This window comes from Narcine bancroftii, chromosome 2, assembly GCF_036971445.1.
Source record: "Narcine bancroftii isolate sNarBan1 chromosome 2, sNarBan1.hap1, whole genome shotgun sequence".
Taxonomy (NCBI): Eukaryota; Metazoa; Chordata; class Chondrichthyes; order Torpediniformes; family Narcinidae; genus Narcine; species Narcine bancroftii.
In genome coordinates, this window is record NC_091470.1 from 60,435,104 (window position 1) to 60,461,904 (window position 26,801).

Genomic DNA, 26,801 nt, shown 5'->3' on the forward strand with positions numbered 1-26,801 from the left:
GTGCTGGCTGTCTCTCTTATCTATGCCTCTCATAATCTTATAAACATCTATTCTGTCACCTCCCATCTTTCTTCACTCCAAAGAGAAAGCCCTGGCTCTGTCCCAATCTTGCCTCACAAGACACATTTTCCAATCCAGGCAACTTCCTGGTAAATCTCATTTGCACCTTCTTGAGAGCTTCCACATCCTTTCTGTCATGTGGTGAGCAGAACTGAACACAACATTTCAAGTGTGGTCTCATCGGAGATTTATAGAGCTATAACATTACCTCATGACTCCTTAACTCAATCCTCTGACTAATGATGTCCAGCATACCATCGGCTTTCTTAACTATCCTATCAACCTGCGCAGCAACCTTGAGATCTATGGATTTGGTCCCCAAGGTCCCTCTGTTCTTCCACACTTGCCACTAACCATGTACTCTGCCTTCAGGTTTGACTTTCCAAAATGCATCGCTTATTTGGATTGAACTCCATCTTTTCTGCCCAACTCTGCATCCTGTCTATCCTTTTGTAACCTACGACAACCTTCAACACTATCTACGACACCTCCAATCTTTGTATCACCCACAAACTTATTAATCCATCCCTCTACCTCTTTATCCAGGTCACTGCCCTACTGCCCTACCTTCATCAATTTCTTTTGTTACCTCCTCAAAAAACTCAATTAGGCTCGTGAGGCATGATTTTCCCCCTACAGACTATCCCTGAGATATGCTCCAAATATACTTCTCGAAATGCTCATATTTTCTGTCCTTAAGAATCCTCTCCAAAAGTTTTCCCACCACTGATGTAAGATTCACTGGTCTATAATTCCCAAGATTTTTCCTGTTACCTTTTTAAAAGAAGGAGAGCATATTTGCCATTCTCCAATCCTCCAGCACCTCTCCTGTGGCAATGGCCAATGGCTCAGCTATCTCTTCCCTCCCTTCCCATATCTGGGGTATCTCATCAAGTCCTGGGGACTTATCAATCTTAATATTTTTAAGAAGATCCAGCACTTAATCACAACAGGCCCCAGCACATAAGCTTGTTCTATTCTGACCTTACCTTAACCAAGGTCCTTTTCTCTGGAGAACACTGAAGCAAAGTATTCATTTAGGACTTCCCCAAACTCCTCCACTTCCAGGGACATGTTGCCTCCTTTATCCTTAAGCACCTCCACTTTCATTCTCATCATCCTTCTGTTCTTCACGGGACCATAGAATACCTTAGGGTTTTCCTTAATCCTACTTGCCAAGGCCTTCTCATGATTCCTTCAAGCTCTCCCAAGTCCTTCTTATTTTTTGCTTCCTAAATCTAATGTACGCTTCTTTCTCTTAACTCTTAACATCATCCCCTCAAAATTGGGACTCAACACCCCACTGTGTATTGGATCCTGGATTTATTCACCTCCAGACCACAACTAGTGGGGATTGGTAAGAACATCTCCTCCACAATCTCCATCAGTACAGGAGCACCATAGGGCTGCGTTCTTAGCCCCCTGCTCTACTCGTTTTACACCTATGACTGTGTAGCTCGGTACAACAACAACATCATCTACAACTTTCCTGATGATACCGTGGACGATACCGTGATACTAATGGCATTGTGAAGAAAACGTGTCAGTGCCTCTATTTCCTCAGGAGTTTGCGGAGGTTTGGTATGACATTGGAAACCCTGGCAAATTTCTACAGATATGTGATGGAAAGTTGCTAACCAGATGCATCACAGCCTGGTATGGAGACACCAACGCCACTAAACACAAAGCCCTCAAAAGGTAATGGACACAGCCCAGGACATCACAGGCAAAACCCTCCCTACTATCGAGAACATCTACAGGGAACGCTGCTGTCAAAGAGCAGCAGCAATCATTCAGGATCCACACCTCCCAGCACATGCTCTGTTTTCGCTCCTACCATCAGGAAAGAGGTTTGGTGCCACAAGACTCACACCACCAGATTTAGGAACAGCTACTAACCCTCTACCATCAGACTCCTCAACAATAAACTAATCAGGGACTCATTTAAGGACACTTTATTTTATTTGTTTCTTCTCTATATTGCAGATTTATTTACATTTCTTTATTTACATGTGTACATTTTTTTTTGTATTTCCAATGTGATAATTCTGACTCACCCATAGGATAAAGAATCTTAAGGTTGTATGTGGAGTGATGTATGTACTCTGACAATAAATCTGAATGAGCTGCCTCATATGTTTTGTCAATTATGGCTTTCTTTTCCAAATTTATTTTGTCTCAATGGGACAAGCCTATCCAGAACCCCATGCAAGTGATCCCTAAACATCCTCCACATTACCTCTGTGCTTTTCCCGCGAACATCTGTTCCCAATTTATTCTCCCTAGTTCCTGCCTGATTGATTTTATGAAGTTCTTTTGTAAGTGTCATGTTTCAGAACCAACAGAAGTAATGGTATTTATAAAACCAATAACTTCATAAATCTATGAGCTGCTTCTGGACTGCAAGCAGTGTAGGGAATTGTTCCTAAACAAGCTCTAAATGTAAAGATCCACGAAGGGCATTGGAGTATTACTGAGCAACAATATTACACCTGTATTTATCAGCAATTTACGGAGTCTGGTATCTTTTCATGCATTAAAACTTTCTACATTGATAAAGGACATAAACAGCAGTTCAGAAAATCCTAACCTTATTCTAAATGAGATTCAGTTCTCATCTTCATTATTATTGACTTTATTTTCATAATCTTCAAATCCTCTGGTTCCTAAAGTGACATGTCTGTTACAATGCAAGCTTTCCACTTAGTTAATGTATAAAGTTTTTCATGAGAACCTGAGTGCAATAATGTACTAGCGGTATAAATGGATTTATAACTCAGAATCTTAGGTTAATGATCCATCAAATAAGAATTTACAGTCAGGCTAAGAATAGGAATTTGGCTTAAAGAATTTGGGGGAAAAAAACCAATATCATTAATCTAGTTAAAAGCCAACAAGAAATGTGCTTACCATGAACTCTCTGCTCACGTGCCAATGTGCTTGACTCTTCGCTGCCCTTTGAGGTAGCCTAGGAACATCAAACTGCCCCTAGAAACACCAAACGCATTGATTAAAAAAGACTGCCCATCTCTTTCCTTGCAGCTCCTGAAAGGATTTAAAAAAAAAAGAGCCATTTGCTGAAAACAACCATTATATTCACGTAAAACATGAAAGTCTGCAGACACTGTGAGTGCAGTGAAAACACGTTGCTGGAGAAACTCAGCAGGTCAAACAGTGTCCTTTATGTAACAAAAATAACGAACATTTTGGGCTTAAGGATTCACAATCAGGGAAGATTTAAGAATATCTCCCAAGTAATCAGTTGGAGTCTAGCTAGAACTATTGTATTCATTATGTATTTCTTTCTACCTGTGTGCATGTTGAGTCATCAGACTACCTTACATTAAACCTCTTCATTTATTTGTCAGAATTAAATTGAATATTAGCATATAATTTTGCTACTCAAAATAGGGGACTGAGCGAGAGTTTATTATTGAGTTAATGCTCTCCTCACTGATGGAAAAAGGAAGTTGGGCATATTAAAATAAAAGCTAAAATGAGTGTGAATGGGACCCAGCTATTTTGTCATTATCATCTCCAACACTGTTTACGGCCAAATGAATTGTTGTTTTTAATCATTACATGAGTTTATTGCAAAGAACTTTAAAACACCATTTCCTCATATGGGTTGCTCTTTACAATTTTAATGAATTGTACTCCTGAGCTCATATTCCTGAAATCATGATCAAACTATTAGCACGATGTGTAAGGCTGATATTTTTTTCACATTTTGTGTTACCGTGCCCATGGATGTCTGAGTGTAATTGTTTATCCATTCTTATGTTTTTCTTTGGTTTTGTTTCACTGGCTGTTTAAATAATCTTGTTAAAGGAAATGTTATTTTTCAGACACTTCCATGTACACCAACACTTCCCCCTAGTAATATGAAAGCAAATAAGCATGAGATATAGCTTAATATATTTTGTTGTAGAAATGAAAATGTCCAAATGAATGATCGGAGGCGTATGTGTATTTCAATGATTTATAAGGAAATATATTTTATTTTAATAACCATTTTGAATTGAGCCAAAGCCCATGTGTTTAAAAAGCTGCACAATATTGCGAGCTATTTATTGAAAAGCAGCCTAAAGTCATAAATATTCCGCAGGTCTATTTAGTTCTCTAGGATTGGGAGTCAACAGAAGATTATTCTTACAGCATGCAAGAAAAGAAGATGAATATTTTGAGTTGTGTGAAATCTATCAGTACTTAGAAGGTTAAAATATAAAAAAAATCTATTTTGTGGCTCCAGGCTGTGATGTGAACCAATTAGCAGACAGCTTTCCAATATGGCAGAACAATAGGGGGGCTTCCTTCTGTGGTATACTATAGTATCCAGTCTATTACACAACAATGGAACAAATTAACATGAAGACAAAACGTGTATTTACTACCCAGATGATACTTTGATATATTTACAAAATCACAGAAAAGTGCATTGAATAATTCCAATGATATTGGAAAAATCAAACTTCCTACTGTCCAGATTCATTGCAGTTTTCTTTCTCTTTTCAGAAATAAATGTGAAATAATAGCTCTGTGTGAACGATGTGGGGTGACAGTGGAGACATTCCCTGATGAGCTGCAGTATGACTTGGCATCAGTTTGGCTCATTTACTTGTTTCATCAGTCTTTCCACTACAGAAATACATGCAAGTTTACTAAATAATGAAGGTAATTCTTGCTCAGAAGCACTTTGTGCAACATTCAAGACTACAATCAATAAAATACGATGAGACTTTATAATCATCTAATTACAATCTGCCCGCACAAAGGGTTCCCAGTAATTATAGTAATTCCTTCATGATGGAAGCCATTTGACTCAATGCTCTTCTTAATTTTTCCATGAATTTTAAGATGTTTTCAACTTCTTGAAGTTTTAATATATGTTCATTCAGTGTCTGAGAATTCTGATTTCCTTTTACTTTTGTATCACACCTTTTCTCAATATTTTACTCTACTGATGCAAATCTTCAGGATTTATGCAAGGCTTAATTTATATCTGTGTGGAATAATTTACTCTTGCAAAGGCTAGACATAGCCTGTCCAGGATATGAGCTTATTCAGGTTGTAGCAATTGTGGAAGTCAAGGGGCATATCTATGTTTCTCTTGCTTCATTGCTCTAAAATTCCTGCCCCCCCCCCCACCACCTTCCTGCTATTCTCTGCTTTAAAAATAATGAATTCCAGTCCCAAATTTCTTTTAATTGGTGCTAGAATTGGTAAATTTACTATTCCTTTTTTTTTTAATTTTTTATTTTTCACACCATAAATCACATTAGCCATGATATACACTTTTTCTTTTTCACACATATACAGTGACTTTTTCTCCCCCCCCCTCCCTCCTCCCAGGCCACCCCCCACCACCCCCCCTCTCATCCATTTTAGGTATACAATCTAGGTTGCATTAAACCAGTCAGACAATGTTGTCATTCAACAAAAATACACCAGAAATTCTACTGAGTCCATTCTTTTCTTTCCTTCTCCTTCCATCAACTTAGGTAATGTTTGTCCCCGGTAGGTTTTCGCTATTGTATTTAATGTAAGGCTCCCATATTTGTTCGAATATTTCAATATTATTTCTTAAACTATATGTTATTTTTTCTAATGGAATACATTTATTCATTTCTATATACCATTGTTGTATTTTCAAATTATCTTCCAATTTCCAGGTTGACATAATACATTTTTTTGCTACGGCTAGGGCTATCTTAACAAATCTTTTTTGTGCATCCTCCAAATCAATTCCAAATTCTTTGTTTTTTATGTTACTTAGGAGAAAGATCTCTGGATTCTTTGGTATATTGTTTTCTGTTATTTTATTTAATATCTGATTGAGATCATCCCAAAATTTTTCTACTCTCTCACATGTCCAGATTGCATGAATTGTTGTTCCCATTTCTTTTTTACATCAAAAACATCTATCAGATACCGTTGGGTCCCATTTATTTAACTTTTGCGGTGTAATGTATAGTCTGTGTAACCAATTATATTGTATCATACGTAGCCTCGTATTTATTGTATTTCTCATCGTTCCAGAACATAATTTCTCCCATGTTTCCTTTTTTATCTTTATATTTAAATCTTGTTCCCATTTTTGTTTAGTTTTACCATTTGTTTCCTCATTCTCCTTTTCTTGCAATTTAATATACATATTTGTTATAAATCTTTTGATTAACATTGTATCTGTAATCACATATTCAAGGTTACTTCCCTCTGGCAAACTCAAACTGCTTCCTAATTTATCCTTCAAGTAGGATCTCAGTTGGTAATATGCCAGCGCTGTATCTCCAGTTATATTGTACTTATCTCTCATTTGTTCAAAGGATAAGAATCTACTTCCTGAAAAACAATTTTCTATTCTTTTAATTTCTCTTTTTTTCCATTCTCTAAAGGCAAGGTTATCTATTGTAAAAGGGAGTAGCTTATTTTGCGTCAATATTAGTTTTGGTAATTGATAATTTGTTTTATTTCTTTCTACATGAATCTTCTTCCAAATATTGAGGAGATGATGTAGTACTGGAGAAGTTCTATGTTGTACCAATTTTTCGTCCCATTTATATAATATGTGTTCAGGTATCTTTTCCCCTATTTTATCTAATTCTAATCTCGTCCAGTCTGGTTTTTCCCTTGTTTGATAAAAATCTGATAGGTATCTTAATTGTGCGGCTCTATAATAATTTTTGAAGTTTGGCAATTGTAAGCCTCCTTGTTTATACCATTCTGTTAATTTATCTAGTGCTATCCTCGGTTTCCCCCCTCTCCATAAAAATTTCCTTATTATTTTCTTTAACTCTTTGAAGAATTTTTCTCTCAGTTGTATTGGCAATGCCTGAAATAAGTATAATATCCTTGGAAAAATGTTCATTTTAATACAGTTTATCCTTCCTATCAGTGTTAGTGGTAGATCTTTCCAATGCTCTAAATCATCCTGTAATTTTTTCATTAGTGGATTGTAATTGAGTTTATATAGTTGGCCTAGATTTTTGTTTATTTGTACACCTAGGTATCTTATTGCCTGCATTTGCCATCTGAATGGAGATTCCTTCTTAAATTTTGAGAAATCCGCATTATTCATAGGCATTGCTTCACTTTTATTTACGTTTATCTTGTAACCCGACACTTCTCCATATTCCTTCAATTTCTTATATAATTCTTTTATTGATAGTTCTGGTTCTGTTAAGTACACTATAACATCATCCGCAAATAGACTGATTTTATATTCCCTGTCTTTTATTTTTATTCCTTTTATATTATTATCTATTCTTATCAATTCTGCTAGTGGTTCTATAGCTAGCGCAAAGGTAAATTTACTATTCCAAAGAGATTTTTCTCCTTTCCTGAGAATGAAATCTGCATCACTGAATTTGGCCATGCATTCACTTTGGAATTTTCTCAGAGTTCTCCCTGTAACTTTGATAGAAGACCCATTGAATTCCCACTTGTACAGTGACAATTTCTAGGAAACTACCCGAGAGTCAGTGAGAGCTGAGTTAATGGAACATGGTACACAGCATCAACCGTTAAGTTTTGCCAGAAACGTTCACAATACCAAGCCTGTAACTTTAAATGCTACGTTTACACTGCAGAAAATGCTTGCCTTCAATAGAACATAGAACAATACAGGCCTTTCGGCCCTTGATGTTGTGCCAATCCATATATTCCTTCCTAAAAAAAACTAAACCCTCCCTACACAATAACCTTCTATCTTTCTTTCATCCATGTGGGGGATTTAAGAGTCTCTTAAGTGAAAAGTCCCAGCTCTGTCAACTTTGCCTCAAAAGACTTGTTTCCCAATCTTGGAAACATCCTGGTAAATCTTCTCTGCACCGTCTCCATAGCTTCCACATCCTTCCTATAATGAGGTGACCAGAAATGAACACAATACTTGAAATGTGGTCTTACCAGAGATTTGTAAAGTTGCAACATGACCTCTCTACTGAATTCAATCCCCCTATTAATGAAGCCAGCCTCACATAGGCCTTCTTAACTATCATATCAACCTGTGTGGTGACCTTGATTGAACTCAATTTGCCACTTTTCTGCCCAACTCTGCATCCTGTCTATATCCTCTTGTAACCTTCAACAACCTTCAGCTCCATCCATAACTCCTCCAACCTTTGTGTCATCCGCAAACTTACTGATCCATCCTTCCACCTCTTCATCCAGGTCATTTGTAAAAATCACAAAGAGCTGGGGTCCCAGGACCAATCCACTAGTCATTGACCTGCAGGCAGAATACTTCCCTTCCACCACTACTCTCTGCTTTCTTCCTACAAGCTCATTTTTTTATCCACACAGCCAAGGCCCCATTGATCCTGTGCCTCATGACTTTCTGGATGTGTCTCTTATGGAGGACGATGTCAAATGCCTTGCTAAAATCCATATAGACCACATTTACCACCCTACCCTCATTAATTTCTTTTGTTACCTCCTCAAAAAACTCAATTAGATGTGAGGCTTCACAAAACCATGCTGACTATCTTTGAGTAGACTGTACCTCTCCAAATGCTCATAGATCCTATTCTTAAGAATTCTCTCCACTGAGAGGTTTGCATACCACTGGCATGAGACTCACCAGTCTATAGTTTCCAGGATTCTTCCTATTACCTTTTTTAAACAAGGGGATCACATTTGCCATTCTCCAATCCTCCAGCACCTCCCCTGTGGCCAAAGAGGATTCAAAGATCCGCATGATGGCAACGCGGCCTCTCCAGACCCTGATGCTACCAAAACGAGTGCTGTGCTCAATTTTTAAAGGATGAAGATTGGAAGGTAGGGCTAAGGAGATGGGAAGTTGAGAAGAACCGTGAAGTAGGATGAAAGTATGGAAGAAGCGGCGCGTCTGGTCTGGTCGGCTGTGGTTGGGCCCCTGGTGTGAGGATGAGACGCCCAGATGTTGGGTGCTGCCAGTGGCTGAGGAGGAGATGCTGTGGTAGAGCCTTGGAGCTGTGTCTGCAGAGCTGTGTCGGGGTGCCCAGAGAGGGCAGTCTATGCCTGGCTGGCTGTTGTGCAGAGAAGGTGTCCAAGAGCCTGGAGTGGCCATGTTGTGTGCATGGCCTGGAGGTACAGGAGGCTGTGCCATCTTGGAACAAGGGGCCCTGCGGCGGATGGTGGGGTCGGAGAGGAGGCCGTAGGGGTCTCTCCATCATTACTGCCAAAGCTGCCAGGCCTGTATGGACATGATCGGTGTGACAGTTCTTCTTTTCTGGACATTTTAAAATCTAATTGCCTCCATTGCCCAATGGGTACCATTGTCTAGTTTTTCATCTTTTACTGTATTGTTAGCTCTGTTTCTTCACTCATTATGTAGTATTGTGAAGGTGTGTTTTAGTCTTGTGTAGATTTTATCTTTTGTTTTGTCTGGAGTAGAAATGCATCTTTGTGTTGTCTGATGTGTAATTGCGGTTTTATGGGTAGCATTGTGGTTTCTGGAAGACGTAATTTCATTTTTAACTGCGTAATGTGTAGTGTGACTGAGAGCACACAAGACCAGAAAGGGTACAACATACTTTTATTTGGTAAGAATATCACACAATGGTCTGTGGACTGAACTGGGGTTTTGGCAGGGATCCAGGGTTTATATCGGGATATGTGGGGGCAGAGTCAGGGGAGGAGCCAGTCCTTAGAACATCACATCAGTAGTGAATTCCCAGTTCACTACATTCACCTCTTCCTTTAGAATGAAACCTGTGGGTGAAAACAGAGAACATAGAATAGTCAAATTTTCTTTTACAATATTTATAAATTCAACCTGTCAGGAGGTCTGGAGGTACGGGCAGAGTGCCATAGTGCAGACTTCCCAATCCTCCTGTGATTCTGAGACCTCGGGGTATGGGTGGTCCAGCTCTGGTTGATGGGTGGCTGGAACCTGAGACATCTCACCTGAATGAGCTGCTTGGTGTTTCCCAGGGAACCCTGGGTAGGTCCTGGCTCCCTTGAGGTGATGAACCCTCAGTTCCGGTGGGTGCCAGTTCCCTGATCGAGATAGTGTCCTCCTTGACATTCACGTATGCCATGTAGGTGTACATGGGTTTGGCATGGAGTAGGTGCACCTTCTTGACCAGGGGGTTGGTTTTGCCCAACATCACGTGCTTTTGAAGTAACACTGGACCTGATGCTGTAAGTCAATCTGGGAGGGTGGTTCCTGTGGTGAGATGCAATTACACCACTAGATCACCAGGGGTTATCCCAGTGACCTTGTATAGAAAGCAGTCCAGAGCTACAGTCTAGCCTTCCAGGTTCGTCTTGCAGAGAGACAAGACCTCTTAGTTAGTTTATTAAAGCTGTTTTATACTCGCACTGCTGTTGTGGTTATTGTCAGTAGAATTCCTGATGTTGACTTTCTCTCGAAAGAAAACACCAGCTCATGAGGAGTTTCATTGGTCGCAGTGCAGAGTAGCGACCTAATGGAGTGGAGCACCATGGGTAGGATATCCTGCCAGCATGAGTATGGAAGTCCTTTGAACTGGAAGGCCAATTTTACAGCCTACCAAACCGTAGCATTCTCCTTCTCAACCTGTCCATTCTCCCAGGGGTTATAGCTGCTTGTCTTGCTGGATGTGATGCCCCTTACCAGCAGGAAATGACGCAGCTCCTCGCTCATAAATGATGAGCCCCGGTTGCTATTGATATAGCCGGGATACCCAAACAGGGCGAAAATGGAGTCTAGAACCATAATAATGGATGGCGTTGACGTGTCCGATCAGGGAATGGTGAAAGGAAACGAGAGTACTCATTGATCACTGTGAGGAAGTACAAGTTCCCATTTGTAGAGGGGAGGGGTGCTTTGAAATTGTTTGAAGGGCTGAGAAGCCTTTATCAGGTGTGCTTTGTTGGAGTGGTAGAAGTGCGGCTTGCACTCAGTGCAGACCTGGCAGGATCTGGTCATTTCCCTCATGTCTTCAATTGAGTAGGGTAAATTGCATGCCTTTCAATGGTCAACTCATAAGTAGTGCAGTCCTTGACGATTGGGAATTCTTTAGGTCTGACGCGAGAGAGAAGTGCCGACCTTTTGAGTTCATCCATGGAGTAGACCATTTGTGTGGCTGCCAGGTACGTTTGGAAGCACTCCAGCCAGTACGTGAATTCTTCTGGGGCCTCTGGGGACAGAGGGTCAATTAGGAGTATCATTGGTTTCAACAGAGCTTCCATCCTCTTCTTTACTGAATAAAATTATAGCGCAACTGATGTACAACACACGTTTATTCAGTAAGAATAACACACAATGGTCTTTGGACTGAACTAGGGTTTTGGTGGGGATCAGGATTTATATCAGGATATGTGGGGGAGGAGTCGGGTGAGGAGCCAGTCCTGAAGACATCACATCAGTAGTGAATTCCTAGTTCAATACATAATGCGTACCGGTTTTAAATGACAATAAAGGCTAGTACTTCTATTACTATTGGCTATTTCACTGCTTAAAAATAGAGATCAATCTTCCATTTTTGGAATGCTACTCATGAGTTGTGTGAATTTTTTCAGTAGTTATAAGGTTAAGATAAGAATATCTGCCTGAAACAATACCAGACAAACATTATAAATGCTTTTCTATCAGTTACTTTAAGAGGCAACTTTTTCAATAATTATGGCTACTTATAAAAGTAAATTTAAAGAGAATACAAAGAGATTACAGAACACTTGGAAAGTAGCAACAGAATTAAAGATGGATTTCTGAAAGGGAAACCATGTTTTTGAGGATAGAACCAGCAGACTAGATTGTGGTGATATGTAATTGCACCGCTAGGTCACCCAGTGACCTTGTATATAAAGCAGTCCAGAGCTACAGTCGAGCCTCCCAGGTTTGTATTGCAGAGAGACAAGACCTCTTAGTGTACATATTAGTTTATTAAAGCTGTCTTATACTCGCACTGCTGTTGTGGTTATTGTCAGTACAATTTAATAAACTAATATGATAGCTACTAGGATGGAAGCTGCTTCTGCTCCAATGCAGATTCCTGACCACCTGGAGACTCTTCCTGAGGAATGGAATCCGGGGATGACTAGCATACACGTGCTTCCGAGGACAGAGACGGTGAAAAACCTGTGGGAACCAAGGAGTTAAGTAATCATGGAAAAGTACAAAGAATGTCAGAGTAGAACAAAATGGATAAACACATTAGTAGGAATGATGAGTCATAAGGATACATGGGAGGTGTTGATTAGAACAGAAGATTATGGCCAAGACGAGAACAAAGAAATAATTAGAAATATCTGGGGTATGGATTGACTTCTGATCAAAACAACAGGATGTTCTGGCCTTGGGGATTAAGATAGGAGGTCTACACCATAGATAATTGCAGAGCAAGAAATTGCTTGAGATAAATCTTATGCAAGGAGTCTATCAAAGAAAGCCAACTCTTGGTCAGTGTAACAATGTTGATCTATATAAACAGAAGAGACTGGATGGTAGGGGTCAGTCTTAGGAAATAGTTCACCGAGAAGGTAACCTATGAACTAATGACTGAACCAGAGCTCTGTTGAGCTTTATTCTTGTGCTATGTAATAAACTGATTGTGAAACCGAATACCTTCACCTATCACTCCATTCAACGAGCACGCTGGACTCAGCCGATACATAGACCAAATTGAGGGTAGGGTAGAGCCAGAGTCCGACAATTTGGTGACCCTGACGTGATGAAGATAGAGAAGTGACGGAAGAGAAAGAGACGAAACTACAGTCGATTGCGGTGTGGTGATAACAAGTGGCCACTCGACAAAAGGAGGTAAGCAGACGCCTGTTTAAACAAGGTTCTGCTATTGGCAATGATAAAATTGTGTGTTGTCACTACTCTGCAAAAGTCCTAGTAGAAGCCAATGAATAAAGCTTAAAAATCCGGGGGTTAGAGTCCCCTGGAAGGAAAATGGGGGTTAGAAGGAGTCCCCTAGAGAAAACAGGGGTTAGAGTCCCCTGGAAGGAAAGTGGGGGTTAGAGTCCCTCAGGAAAAACAGGGGTTAGAGTCCCCTTAGAGGAATAGGGGTTAGAGACATAGAGGTAAGGGTTAAAATCCTTTGCCAAATAAGAATTAGTTAACATATTGTATAACTGTTATTTGTTTTAGTATTGTGCAAAGTTTTTCTTTTGTGTTTACGAGAAAGCGTGAAGGTTCAAAGTAGGTCGATGGGTGGCGAAATTCTACCAGATGAGATAATCATTAAATTAAATACGAGGTCTAAAGGGGAAAAGGTCGGAACATAAGATGGAAGGAGAATTTGGGGATGACTGCCAAGAGTACGGGAGATGTGAATGGATTCCTCCATCTGGAAACCAGCAGTGGGAAAAAACAAGGAGTCAATTGGTGGGAGGCCTACCAAAGGGAGAGGAAGTAAAGGCTATGAGGCAGTATGATCAGATATGGGAAGAGATGTGGGATCAGGGAAAAGTGCCGCCAGACTCAGAAAGAATCAGGCTTGTTTTGTACCTAGGAGAAGCCGAAAGGGAGGTGCCAAAGGAGATACAGGAGCATGAAAGGAATGGACAAGAGTCTATCTTAAATAGAAGAAAGATTAAACAAAAAAGGAAAGCGAAGGAGCAGAGGAGGGCAAATTTGCATAATATGGCATTAGCTTGCATGGCTGTAGAAACGAACCTTCAGCATGCTAATAAAAAGGGATCCCCTATCCAAAAGGAGAAAAAGGGGAGGAGGTGACAGGGGAGGTTAAGCCATCAGCCCCGCTCTATCCAAATTTACTAGAGATGTTGCCACCACCTTATCCGATTCCCCAGATGCCAGTGATGCAGATAAATGAGGGAATAGTGAATGTCACTGAAATAGGAGACAAGAACTCCAGGAGGTGAAGGAGAGACTTAAGATAGTTGTGCAGGGAAGTGTGGAGGCAATGAAGGAATTGACGAAGGGAATACAGGACAATGTATGTAAAGTAAGGGAAAATAGTATGCGACTGGAAAGAATAAATAAGAGAGAACAAGAACAAGCACTTGAGAATGCCTTCTCGGTAGTAATGCCAAAGGATCACTGCACCCCTCATAATAGACAACAGGAGGAAGGGAGAAAACAGGAAGAAGAGGAGGCAATGAGGGAGGTGACCCAGTGAGAGTAAGATGGCAGTGGGAAAGAGTTCGGGATGAGGAAAGTGAGATAGTGAGTCTAAGTGTGGAGAGCGAGGATGAAGAACAGCTGGTCACTATTAGGGGAAGAATGATTACACACAAAGGACAGGGTCAGGGAAGAGCTCGCTCCCCTCCGAGATATGGGTTGCGAGATCGGAATGAATTATGTCCTCCAGAAAGGTATAGACAGATGCCACTAATCTATAAAGGACCGCAAGTCGGGGAAAGGTATCAACCCTTCTCGTTCACCGATATGAATTGTGTTTTGGATAAAATGCCACCTCCTACTGAGGGAGGTGGAGCGTGGATGGGAAAGTTCTGCCAACATACGATGGGACATAAGATAGCCATGGGGGACTGGAGAGCATTATTAGGCAAACAGTTGTGGTTATGGGAAATACAGCAGGTAGAAATGGTCGCAGGAACCTCTATGTGCCCGGATGCCGAACCATTTGTAAAATATGCTACAGCACTAGGAGGTGGAATGCGAGATAAGTTTCCCGTTCACCCCAGTGTCATGCATTCCCTGACATTTTCCATTAAGGAGGACGAGGAGGCCTCGACCTTTTTGAGTCAGTGTAAAGAGATTTGGACGAATAAGGCAGGAGTCCACCCAGCTACAGGACCTCTACAGACGACGTTGTTTAGGTCAGCTGTGATGAGCGGTTTACCAGCAGTAGTCAGGGAGGCATTAGAAAATAACCCTGATATTCCTGGTTGCTCTACTGAGCAATGGGAAAAGCATTTGACCCATCATATGAAGCGTCATAGGGCTAAGCAAGAGGAGGACAAACAAAGTATGGAGTCTGCACAAGTGCAACTCCTTAAGCTCCAACTGGAGGAGGCTAAGAAAAAGACCAACGAGGCAAAAAAGAATCCCTTGAAGGGTTCAGCAGCCACCGCAGCCACCACAAGGGAATAATATGAATTGGCATTGGCACCTGGCCCCAAATTGGGCACTGGGTCCCGCCTATGGGGGCAGGACTGGGGGGTCCAATGGGGGGGATTCTGAGGAAGAGGGAGAGGTCGGGGTGTTCCATGAATGCCGCCATCCGTATGTTTTGGATGTGGTCAACCAGGACACTGGAAAAGAGAATGCCCCTAGAATAGGGTCCTCAGGGCACTAGGCGAAGGGAATATGGACCACCACAATATGAGTCTTGGGTCCAGCCCCAGAGATCGTCAGTGCCACCCCCGGTACATCAGGCACCCCATGCGGTTATAACTCCGATGGGACAATTCCCATTGCTGACGGAGGAGGAGCAATGGTACCAGCAATGACTGGGCCTGAGCACCCAGGAGCAGGCTGGGTTGGCAGACCCCTTCCTGCAGATAAAAGTGATGGACATGGAAGTATCCTTTTTAGTAGATATGGGTGCTAGATTTTCAACACTTACCGGGGCTAAGTTTCAATCTAAAAAATCATCTCTTAGCGTCCAGTTGATAGGGTTCTCGGGTACACCAGAAAATCTGCCGTTTTCTATGCCACTAGTCACTTCTGTGGCAGGACAGACTTTCGCACACCAATATATTTTGTTGGTAATGTGCCCTACTAATCATTTGGGCAGAGATCTGCTGGTCAGGTGTGGAGCATTGGTCCTTTGCGGACCCAGTGGAATAGAGGTCACCTTTCCAAATGGATATTCAGTGAACTGTTCACTAGCTACGCTTCGTTCCGGTTCTCAGATGTTGCTGTCAGCCGCTGGAGGATCCGCGTCTGAGGGACTGTGGGCCGACATTTACTGGGGACTGCTGGAACCGGAGGACCCACAGAGGGGAGGGCTGCTAATGCTTTACAATCAGTGGAAGCCGTGGATCCAGACATTACACCCATATACCTCTCCCTCGGACCCCCTCCATGTTATACTCTTTTGCGATAGAGATGGGGATGAAATTTATCAGCATGCCTTTTATGAAGAGGTAGAGGGCATGCAATGGAAATTAATTCGGACTACATAGTGTTAGGAAAGGAGAGAGTGGTCGCTACGGTTGCACTGACATCTGAGCAGCTTGAGTGGTATGCTATGGCCGGTGAGGCCGTCCCTCATGTTACTCTTGCAATTGGCACTAAACACCAGGCAAAGGATTTGGGACCAATGTGTCGAAACTTGATGTTCTTGAGGGACTGGTCGATTACTCAAATATCGATGGTGCAGTTTTCTCCATCTGGTCAGGCGTACAGGATTTCGCACCCTTCGAATAATCGGGTCCTCCTTGAGCATAGACAGATTGAACACTTTCTTGGTAGAGAAAGGATGGATCATCCCGACTCTGCCCCTATGTTAGATTCTCTCCCTGAGAACCTTTGGTCAGCAGATGTGTGTTTTTGCCAGCAGGTTGATCCCATAACCTTTGAACTTTTGGATTATACTCCCATTTGGCAGACACAGTATCCCCATAAACCCGAGGCTGAGGCGGGTCTGGCAGATACCATTGATGGCCTAATGTATTCAGGGGTGTTGGAGCATTCGTGTTCGAGTTGGAATACACCCATCTTACCTGTTCCGAAATAGGACATGGGCAAATATCGGATGGCCCATGATTTAAGGCGCATCAATGGTATTGTGCGAACACCCATAGTTCCACCATGACTGCTTTAACCCCTGACCACAAGTGGTTCTCTTGTATAGATTTAGCAAATGCTTTATTTTGCTTACCGCTGGCCGAGAAATTAAGAGATGTGTTTTCCTTTGTGTAACGTTATGCTATACTCGACTCCCACAGGGTTTTATCTTATCCCCAGGGATTTTCAATCAGGTTTTGAAAGAACAACTGGGGGGGGCTAGTACTGCCAGGCGGGGTAGTTCTGATCCAGTACGTAGATGACATCTTATTGGCAGCACCTGATCATGTCTCCTGTCTGGAGGCCACAAGACTCCTGCTAATGCAGCTGTTCACCACAAGTTTTAAGGTCTCTTGTTTAAAGTTGCAATGTTGCAGACAAGTGGTCTCCTTTTTAGGAAGAATGGTCTCAGGGAAAGGTACAGGACTATCCCCTGTGCATCGAACAGCGATACTACATCATCCAAAACCAAAGACATTTAAGGAGATGCTTTCGTTTTTGGGTTTGACGGGTTATAGTAGGCAGTTTATCCCATCATATGGTGAGTTGACACATCCACTGCGAACTTTGGTAAATGAGCAGGGGATGAGGAATCTGGGGGCTACACTTGACTGAACTGCACAGGCCGAGATGAGTTTTATTCTACTTAAGCAGGCTCTTGCAACCGCCATAGATTTACCGATTTCAAATTATAGAGACCCTTTCTTTTTGGATGTTTCTGAAAAAGCACCCACAATTAATGGAGTCCTTTTTTCAGAAAAAAAGGAGGTGGGAGATGTCTGCTCATGTATGTGAATATCACACTGGATCCGACTGAAGACAGACACCCACCATGTACAAGACATGCGGCGGGGATAGCAAAAATTTTACAAAAGGTGGCACACATAGTGATGGGACATGCCCTGACGGTATTAACAACACACAGTATTGTGGCATTTGTGAACTCGACGGCGTTTACAATGACGTCACTGCGGCAGACAAGATTGGAGAAGATCTTGAATGCTCCAAATATTATGTTTACCCATGAAGGCATTAACATGGCAGACAATATGGGAGAGGGAGAACCACACTATTGTGAAAAGAGGGTGCTAAGGGATATTAAAATAAGACCTGATTTACAGGCTACACCCCTGAGAGAACCAGACGAAACCTTATTTACAGACACCCCACGGACGAATTAAAAGCCGCCTATGCAGTAGTACGGAAAACTACAGAAGGATTTGAAGAAATTATCACAGGGACAGTGAGAGGAAAGGAGTCAGCACAACTGGCCGAACTACAAGGAATGATAGCAGCATTAGAATGGGCAGAAGGGAAGGAGGTAAATATATATACAGATTCGGCATATGTGGTAGGGACAATACAGGTTGAGTTTAGTCAATGGATTAGAAGTGGGTTTTTAACAGCAGCAAGGACCCCAATTAAAGAAGAGAAGGATGTTAGGAAATTGGCTGAGGCCCTCCTGAAACCAAGGGCAGTAGCAGTTATTTAAATGTAAGGGCCATGATAAAACAGATACGATGGTAGCTCGGGGAAATCAGGAAGTGGATACGGCTGCAAAAAGGGCAGCAGTTTATTATGATGCAGGCAGAAAGAACGGCACATGACTTATTGCCGCCTTGTGAGGTAGGAATAGTAATTCAGGAACAAGCGAAGGCCTCACCCCAGGAAATGATGGTATGGAAAGAAAGGGGGGCAACCGAAGATCAAGGACTGTGGAGATCAATGGACGGTAGGCCAGTATTACCATCTGGACTCATGAACCCCCTCCTGGAGGAGGCGCATGGGTTAACCCATTGTGGGAAGAAACAGATGATAAGGTATTTGATACATTGGTGGCAGCCCTTCCTGTCGGCGATGGTGGAGAATCATATCAAAGAGTGTAAGGTATGTACAACATATAATGTCAGGGCGACTGTGAAACCTCACGAAGGACAGTTTCCATTGCCTAGGTTACCAGGCCAGAAAATTATAATTGATTACACGGACATGATAGAGAGGGTAAGGGGATATCGATATCTCTTAGTAGCAGTAGATGTGTATACAAGTTGGCCGGAGGCAATCCCTGCCAAAAGAGAAGATGCAAAGATGGTAATTAAGTTCCTAATCAAACAGTATATTCCTATACACGGATTTCCGGAAGATTAGGTCGGATAATGGGACACATTTTAAGAGTAAAGATTTACAGGAGGTAGAAGTGGTGTTGGGCTTAAAACACGCCTTTGGAACGGTGTATCATCCACAATCCCAAGGGAAAGTGGAGAGGATGAACCAAACAATAAAAGGTAAGATCGGGAAAGTGCAGGCACGGACCAAATTAAATTGGGTGGATGTGTTGCCCCTGGCATTGATGTCAATAAAGAGTTCTGTAAGTTCTGTGACAGGATTTACTCCGTATGAACTACAAACGGGGCACCAGTTTCCAGGACCTGGAGCCAGGATTCAGACCATGAAGGAAGAGGTAAGCCCCATGAGATGTAAGTTTTATTATGATAAACTAACGGCTCTGGTATCAGCTTTTTCACAACAGGTTGCAAGTACCGAACGAAAAGGTGAAACCTCGATACCATCCGTTGCTGAGTGGGTTCTGCTAAAGGTGATCAAGAGAAAGTGGTCAGAGCCCAGGTGGACAGGGCCCTACAGAGTGGTGCAAAGAACATCCCACGCAGTTCGACTACAAGGCAAAGGAGAGACTTGGTATCATTGGAGTCAGTGTGCAGCAACAGATCCACCTACACGGACCCTGGAACAGACTTCTACAGATTTTAAGAAGGACATTATTGAATTACTGTGATTGTTTATAGCTGATAGAATGATGCGGGTGATTGTAATAACGTTGGTCCTGATAACAGCGATCCTAGTCAGAGCCACGACACTAAGTCGGCACACGTCCAGATTCGGGTGGGCCAAACGGAATACGAATAAAACGCAGAGAAATTGTACGTGCGCAGTGGGAGAACGATGTATATTGGGAATTAGAGTTAGAAGGCTGATTGCCACAGTAACAGATTTGGTTGCTGAAGTTGAGGATCGTACTAAGGCGGTAGGAATTCGATCCAAATTACTCACCTTAAAACACGAGGGAGAAGTCTAATTGGTTGATCTCATTTTCATGAGACCAAAAGGGGGACTTGTGGGAACCAAGGAGCTAAGTAATCATGGAAAAGTACAAAGAATGTCAGAGTAGAACAAAATGGATAAACCACATTAGTAGGAATGATGAGTCATAAGGATACACGGGAGGTGTTGATTAGAACAGAAAATTATGGCCAAGACGAGAACAAAGAAATAATTAGAAACATCTGGGGTATGGATTGACTTCTGATCAAGACAACAGGATGTTCTGGCCTTGGGGATTAAGATAGGAAGTCTACACCATAGATAATTGCAGAGCAGGAAATTGCTTGAGATAAATCTTATGCAAGGAGTCTATCAAAGAAAGCCAACTCTTGGTCAGTGTAACAATGTTGATCTATATAAACAAAAGAGAATGGATGGTAGGGGTCAGTCTTGGGAAATAGTTCACTGAGAAGGTGACCTATGAACTAATGACTGAACCAGAGCTAACATAGAAACATAGAAGATAGGAGCAGGAGTAGGTCATTCGACCCTTCGAGCCTGCTCCGCCATTCAACGAGATCATGGCTGATCTTAAAGTTCAGTACCCCGTCCCCGCCTTCTCTCCGTAACCTTTAATACCCTTATACTGAAGAAATAGATCTAATTCCCTCTTAAATATATTTAATGAACCTGCCTCTACTGCCCTCTGTGGCAATGAATTCCACAGATTTACCACCCTCTGGGTAAAGAAATTCCTCATCTCGGTCCTAAATGGTTTGCCTATTATCCTCAAACCATGGCCCCGGGTTCTGGACTTTCCCATCATTGGAAACATCCCATCTGCATCCACTCTGTCCAGTCCTGCCAGAATTTTATATGTCTCTATGAGATCCCCTCTCAATCTTCTAAACTCCAGCGAGTACAATCCCAATTTGCGCAATCTTTCCTCATAAGTCATTCCAGCCATTCCAGGTATCAGCCTGGTAAATCACCTCTGCACTCCCTCCATTGCAAGAACATCCTTCCTTAGATAAGGTGACCAAAACTGCACACAATACTCCAGGTGGGGTCTCACCAAGGCCCTGTACAGCTGCAGTAAGGTATCCTTGTTCCTATACTCAAACCCTCTTGATATGAAGGCCAACATACCATTTGCTTTTTTAACCGCCTGCTGTACCTGCATGCTTGCCTTCAGAGACTGGTGTACAAGTACCCCAAGGTCTCTCTGCACTTCCCCATCTCTTAATCTATTGCCATTCAAATAGTAATCTGCCCTCCGGTTTGTATTACCAAAGTGGATAACCTCACATTGATCCACATTGTAGTGCATTTGCCATGTATTTGCCCAGTCCCTCAATTTATCCAAATCACACTGGAGCTTCCTGACCACCTCTTCCGTGCACACAACCCCTCCTAGCTTAGTGTCATCTGCAAATTTGGAGATATTACATCCAATCCCCTCATCCAGATCATTAATGTAAATTGTGAACAGCTGGGGTCCCAGTACAGATCCCTGTGGCACCCCACTGGTCACCACCTGCCACTCAGAAAATGAGCCATTTATCCCAACTCTCTGTCTTCTACCTGCCAGCCAGTTTTCAATCCACATCAATACTTTGCCCCCAATCCCATGAGCCTTGATTTTTGGAAGCTCTGTTAAGCTTTATTCTTGTGCTATATAATAAACTGATTGTGAAACCAAATACCTTCTCCTATCATTTCATTCAACGAGCATGCTGGACTCAGCTGATACATAGACCAAATTGAGGGTAGGGTAAAGCCAGAGTCCAACAAACCACTGTACTAGAATCGTGGTGGAATGCAGGGAAGACCACAGAAGTGCGATAGGGCAGGTAAAAAACAGCAAAGAACCCTGCCTGCCCGTGGGTTCACCGGTACAGGCGCCGCCGACCCTAAACTCCAGTCCGATCAGAATGGGGCCACTACAAGTGTGGGTGGAAGAATCTCCACAAGTCGTGCTCCTGATCACCACGAATGTGCAGAATTCCCAACCACTCCAGAGCCAGGGAAAGCAGACACTGCTACCGTCATTCCCCCAGCAGCAGTTTCCCCAGTACCACGGAGACCTGACGCTACCACTGGGATCCCCTCTAAACCTGCTGCAAATGTCCCAAAGCCAGAGACTCAGCCAACAACCCCAAGCACCCAGGTTACTCCTCCAGCAGACACAAGCCCCACAGAGGCTCTACCAGCAGCTCCCAGTACCCCAGGTCCACCCTTGTTACACCTAAGGGACCAGAAACTGCAGCTTAGCCATGTGCTGCGACCAGACAGGCTGGAGCTCGACCCCAGAAATCCAGGAGCCAGCACGCACTTCGGCCGCTGGCAGAGATGATTTCTGAATTACGTGGAGGGTGCTGAGGCATTGGATAAAAAGCTATTAATGCTGCTGTTAGCCCAGCTGGGAGACCACCCTTACTCCCTTATACAGGATGCCAGGTCCTACCAAGATGTAATGAGCATTTTACAGAGGCATTACAGTGAGGGACATAGTGAACTCCACTCCCGGTACAGACTCATGACCAGGTCACAACAAGTAGGGGAGTCTGCCAGAGATTTTATACTCTCTCTGAAAGACCTGGCGAGAGGCTACAACTTTAAAGCAGTATCAGCTCAGGAGTATGCGGAGGACCTTATTAGGGACAGAATTGTTGCAGGCATACGGTCCACTGAGACGAGGCATCGATTGCTGGAGAAAGGAATGGTGGGGCTAGATGAGACTGTTGCAGAAGCTTTAGAAAGCACCAGGAAAGAATTGGAAGAGTACTCACAGGTCCCTGGGGCTTGGACAAACGTCACACTGCTGGACTCTCTAGCCCAATGAAAAAAAAAGTATGCTGCCTCACAGGAATCCACAGCATCAGCAGGACCTTGAGAGTCCCAAGTGCTTTTTCTGTGGACAAAGAAAGCACCCCAGAGCCTTCTGCCCTGCCAGAGAAAATGTCTGTTCCAACTGTGGAAAATGTGGGCATTATGCAAAAGTCTGCAGAAGCCCCAAGGTCACAGCCAAGGCCCATTCTCATGCTAATGAGAGGCGGGAAAGCTCTTCTTTCTCCACAGACAAACAGAAGAAGAAGAATGCCATGTGCAGCCGACCATCTTGGACAAATGCTACAGAGCAGAGGACAGTCTTCAGGAGATGAATATGACGCCGAGTACTATCGGATGGAAGGACACGAAGGATACGCCAGACTTGCTTCCCTACTCATGAATCAGGCGAGTCCACTCAATTTATCTGACGCCACTGAGTGCATCAAAATTAATTATGTGAGGGTAAATTGCTTAATAGATAGTGGAAGCACTGAAAGTTTTATTGACCAGAGGTTAGTCAACCGCCTTGCCCTCCCTACATGCCTGAGTGAGCACCAGATCCTGTTTGCAGCCAGCAGCCTTGCGGTTGAGGTAAAACAGTTTTGCAGGGTTACTCTAGAAATCCAGCGCACAAAATATGAAGGGTTCAAATTACTAGTACTCCCTCACCTCTGTGCCCCGGTACTATTAGAGTTAGATTTTCAGTGCCAGTTAGAAAGCATTACAATAGTGCACAACGGGCCTCACCCTCCACTACGCCTTACAAAGAAACAACACTGTAGCCTGTCTGTCCTGAACATAGAACCCCCCTCCGCTGTTCACACACCTGACCCCAGAATGCACACCAATAGCCACAAAGAGCAGGAGGTACAGCCCGAGGGATAGAGCCTTCATTAGGACAGAGGTCCGCAGGCTACTACAGGAGGGCATTATAGAGCAGAGCACCAGCCCCTGGAGAGCCCAGGTGGTTGTAGTAAAGTCAGGAGAAAAACTGCACATGGTAGTGGATTACAGCCAGACAATCAACAAATTTACACAACTAGATGCCTACCCCCTGCCACGCATAGCAGACATGGTCAACACCATAGACCTGAAGGCAGCATACCACCAACTGCCCATTAGAAACAGCGATCGCATTTACACAGCATTTGAGGCAGATGGCAGGCTGCTACTTCCCTTACATGTCCCAATTGTAGAACTTGCACAATGAGCTGGGCCACCCGGGGGGTCGCTAGACTGTTTCACTTCATTAAAACCCAAAACCTCCCATTTTCAGTCAAGGAAGTGAGGTCAGTGAACAAGAGCTGCCTCATCTGTGCGGAATGCAAACCACAATTTTACCGGCCAGACAAAGCCACCCTGATAAAAGCTACTAAACCTTTTGAGCGCCTCAGCCTCGATTTTAAAGGCCCGCTCCCGTCCAATAATAGAAATGTCTATTTCTTAAACGTAATAGATGAATCTGATGAAATGGTGCAGATAGACAACAGACTCGCCAAGGCAAATAGTGCCTTTGGAAGACTACACAAAAGAGTCTGGAAAAACAACCAACTGAAAAACCTCACAAAGATAAGCGTATACAGAGCCGTTGTCATACCCACACTCCTGTTCGGCTCCGAATCATGGGTCCTCTACCGGCATCACCTACGGCTCCTAGAACGCTTCCACCAGCGTTGTCTCCGCTCCATCCTCAACATCCATTGGAGCGCTTTCATCCCTAACGTCGAAGTACTCGAGATGGCAGAGGTCGACAGCATCGAGTCCACGCTGCTGAAGATCCAGCTGCGCTGGATGGGTCACGTCTCCAGAATGGAGGACCATCGCCTTCTGTTGGAATCTAGGGGTTAAAACAGTATGAAATAAATGATTAATTAATAAGTGTATATTTACTGCATGGTTCAGGGAAAAAGGAATGTGATTAAGTGGCAATCACAGCATGGAGCAAAGCTGGCTGAGCAAAATTGTCTGCTCCAAAATACAGGGAGAGGAAATGCATAAAACAATTTAGGAGGAATGCTCAAACTAAAGGAGGTGGTGAGTAGCACAGGAGACACAGGCCAGATCAGAACAAAGAATGGCCTGCAAGAAACAAAGGGAATGGAAAACCAGTCTAGGAGGAAGATTAAGGCAGGAGGAGGTGTTAAAGAGAACAGCAGAAATTGGCCAGACAGGAACAGAATGGTGATTAGAAATATCTGGGGATGAATTAATTTCTGATCAAAACAACAGGATAGTCTGGCCTGGAGGATTAAGATGGGAACGCTACACCCCAGATATCTGCAAAACAGGAGATGACTTGTGATAACCCTTATGCAAAAAGATCTAGCAAAGGAAGCCAACTTTTGTTCTGTATGATAATGAAATCTAGCAAAGGAAGCCAACTTTTGTTCTGTATGATAAGGTTGACCTATATAAACTGAACCAACTGGACAATAGGGGTCAGTCTTGGGGAGTAGCTCACTGTGCAGGTGACCTATGAACTAATGAGTGACCCAGAGCTCTGTTAAGTTTTATTCTTGTGCTGTGTAATAAATTGACTGTTGAACCGAATACCTTCTCCTATCACTTCATTCAAAGAACACGCTGGACTCAGACTACACATAGACTAAATTAAGAGTAAGGTAAAGGCAGAGTCCGACAATTCCCAAGATCGTGTTAAATGGCGAGCTCTCCACTGGCCACCGTGACAGAGGTGCACCAAAGAAAAGGTACAAGGACTGCCTAAAGAAATCTCTTGGTGCCTGCCACATTGACCACCGCCAGTGGGCTGATAACGCCTCAAACCGTGCATCTTGGCGCCTCACAGTTTGGCGGGCAGCAACCTCCTTTGAAGAAGACCGCAGAGCCCACCTCACTGACAAAAGGCAAAGGAGGAAAAACCCAACACCCAACCCCAACCAACCAATTTTCCCCTGCAGCCGCTGCAACCGTGTCTGCCTGTCCCGCATGGGACTTGTCAGCCACAAACGAGCCTGCAGCTGACGTGGACTTTTTACCCCCTCCATAAATCTTCGTCCGCGAAGCCAAGCCAAAGAAAAAAGAATAGATGAATATTCCCATTTCCCCTTCGCAATCCCGTGTTCTGATGTATCAGCAGCCACTGTTATAAAATGTCTCCAACCCATCTTCAGCATGAGAACTACATACACACAGACAGGGGTGCTGCATTTATGAGCTCAGAAGTTCAGCAGTGCCTGCACGAGAGAGAGATTGCTACCAGCCACTCTACAAGTTACAATCCCAGGGGGAATGAACAAGTCGAAAGGGAAAATGCCACTATCTGGAAAACGGTCCTCTTGACCTTAAAAGCAAAAGGCCTGCCTGTTACTGGATGGCAAGAAGTGTTGCCAGAAGCCCTATACTCTATACGTTCTTTGTTGTGTACTGCCACTAACATGACCCCACAGGAACGTATCTTTTCTTTCACAGGAAAGCCACGACGGGCTCAGTGCTGCCTAAATGGGACTTGTTCTCCTCCGGAAGCACTGCCATCCCCACAAAGTGGACCTGCTGGTGGATCAAGTGGAGTTGAAGCACGCGAACCCTCAGTACGCCTTCGTCACATTCCCAGATGGAAGAGAAGACTCGGTGGCCACTAGGGATCTCACAGCGGCCGGATATGTGAACAACTTGGAGGAAACACAGATGTCTATGGATCAACAAGGAGCACAGCAGCAGTCACTAGAACAGTCGTCAATCGAGTCACCCCAGAGGACTATACCACCCTCCCTGGAAATCAGGACCCTGGGTACGCCCGCCCCACAGAATATCACCACCCTAGACGATGGCAGGACCTAATCCCATACAAGAGGATCCCCAACCCACATGGCCACATGACCAACCAGTACTTCCCACTCCCACACCTCACAAGGCCAAGACCACACTCCCCACCCCCATACCACTACCGAGGAGGTCCAGAAGGCAACAGAAGCCACAAAAAATTTTGGACATGAACTTACAAACAAGGGAAGGAGGAGGGGGGGGGATAACAATTTTTTAAGGGGTGGTGAATGTGGTGATATGTAATTACACCACTGGGTCACCAGGGGTCATCCTGGTGACCTTGTATATGAAGCAGTCCAGAGCTACTGTCTAGCCTTCCAGATTTGTCTTGCAGAGAGACAAGACCTCTTAGTGTACATATTAGTTTACTAAAGCTGTCTTATACTCATACTGCTGTTGTGGTTATTGTCAGTACATAGATACAGGAAAAACA

At 43.4% G+C, this 26,801-nt stretch overlaps 1 long non-coding RNA gene across 1 annotated transcript; it reads right to left on the reverse strand.

Annotated features, from left to right (window-relative positions):
- Positions 1-9,557: 9,557 nt before the first annotated feature.
- Positions 9,558-23,716, reverse strand: LOC138752350 (uncharacterized). Its single transcript, XR_011350548.1, has 2 exons — positions 23,637-23,716; positions 9,558-9,750 (listed from the first exon to the last, which is right to left on the reverse strand). It is a non-coding gene; the product is annotated as an uncharacterized lncRNA (long non-coding RNA).
- Positions 23,717-26,801: the final 3,085 nt, after the last annotated feature.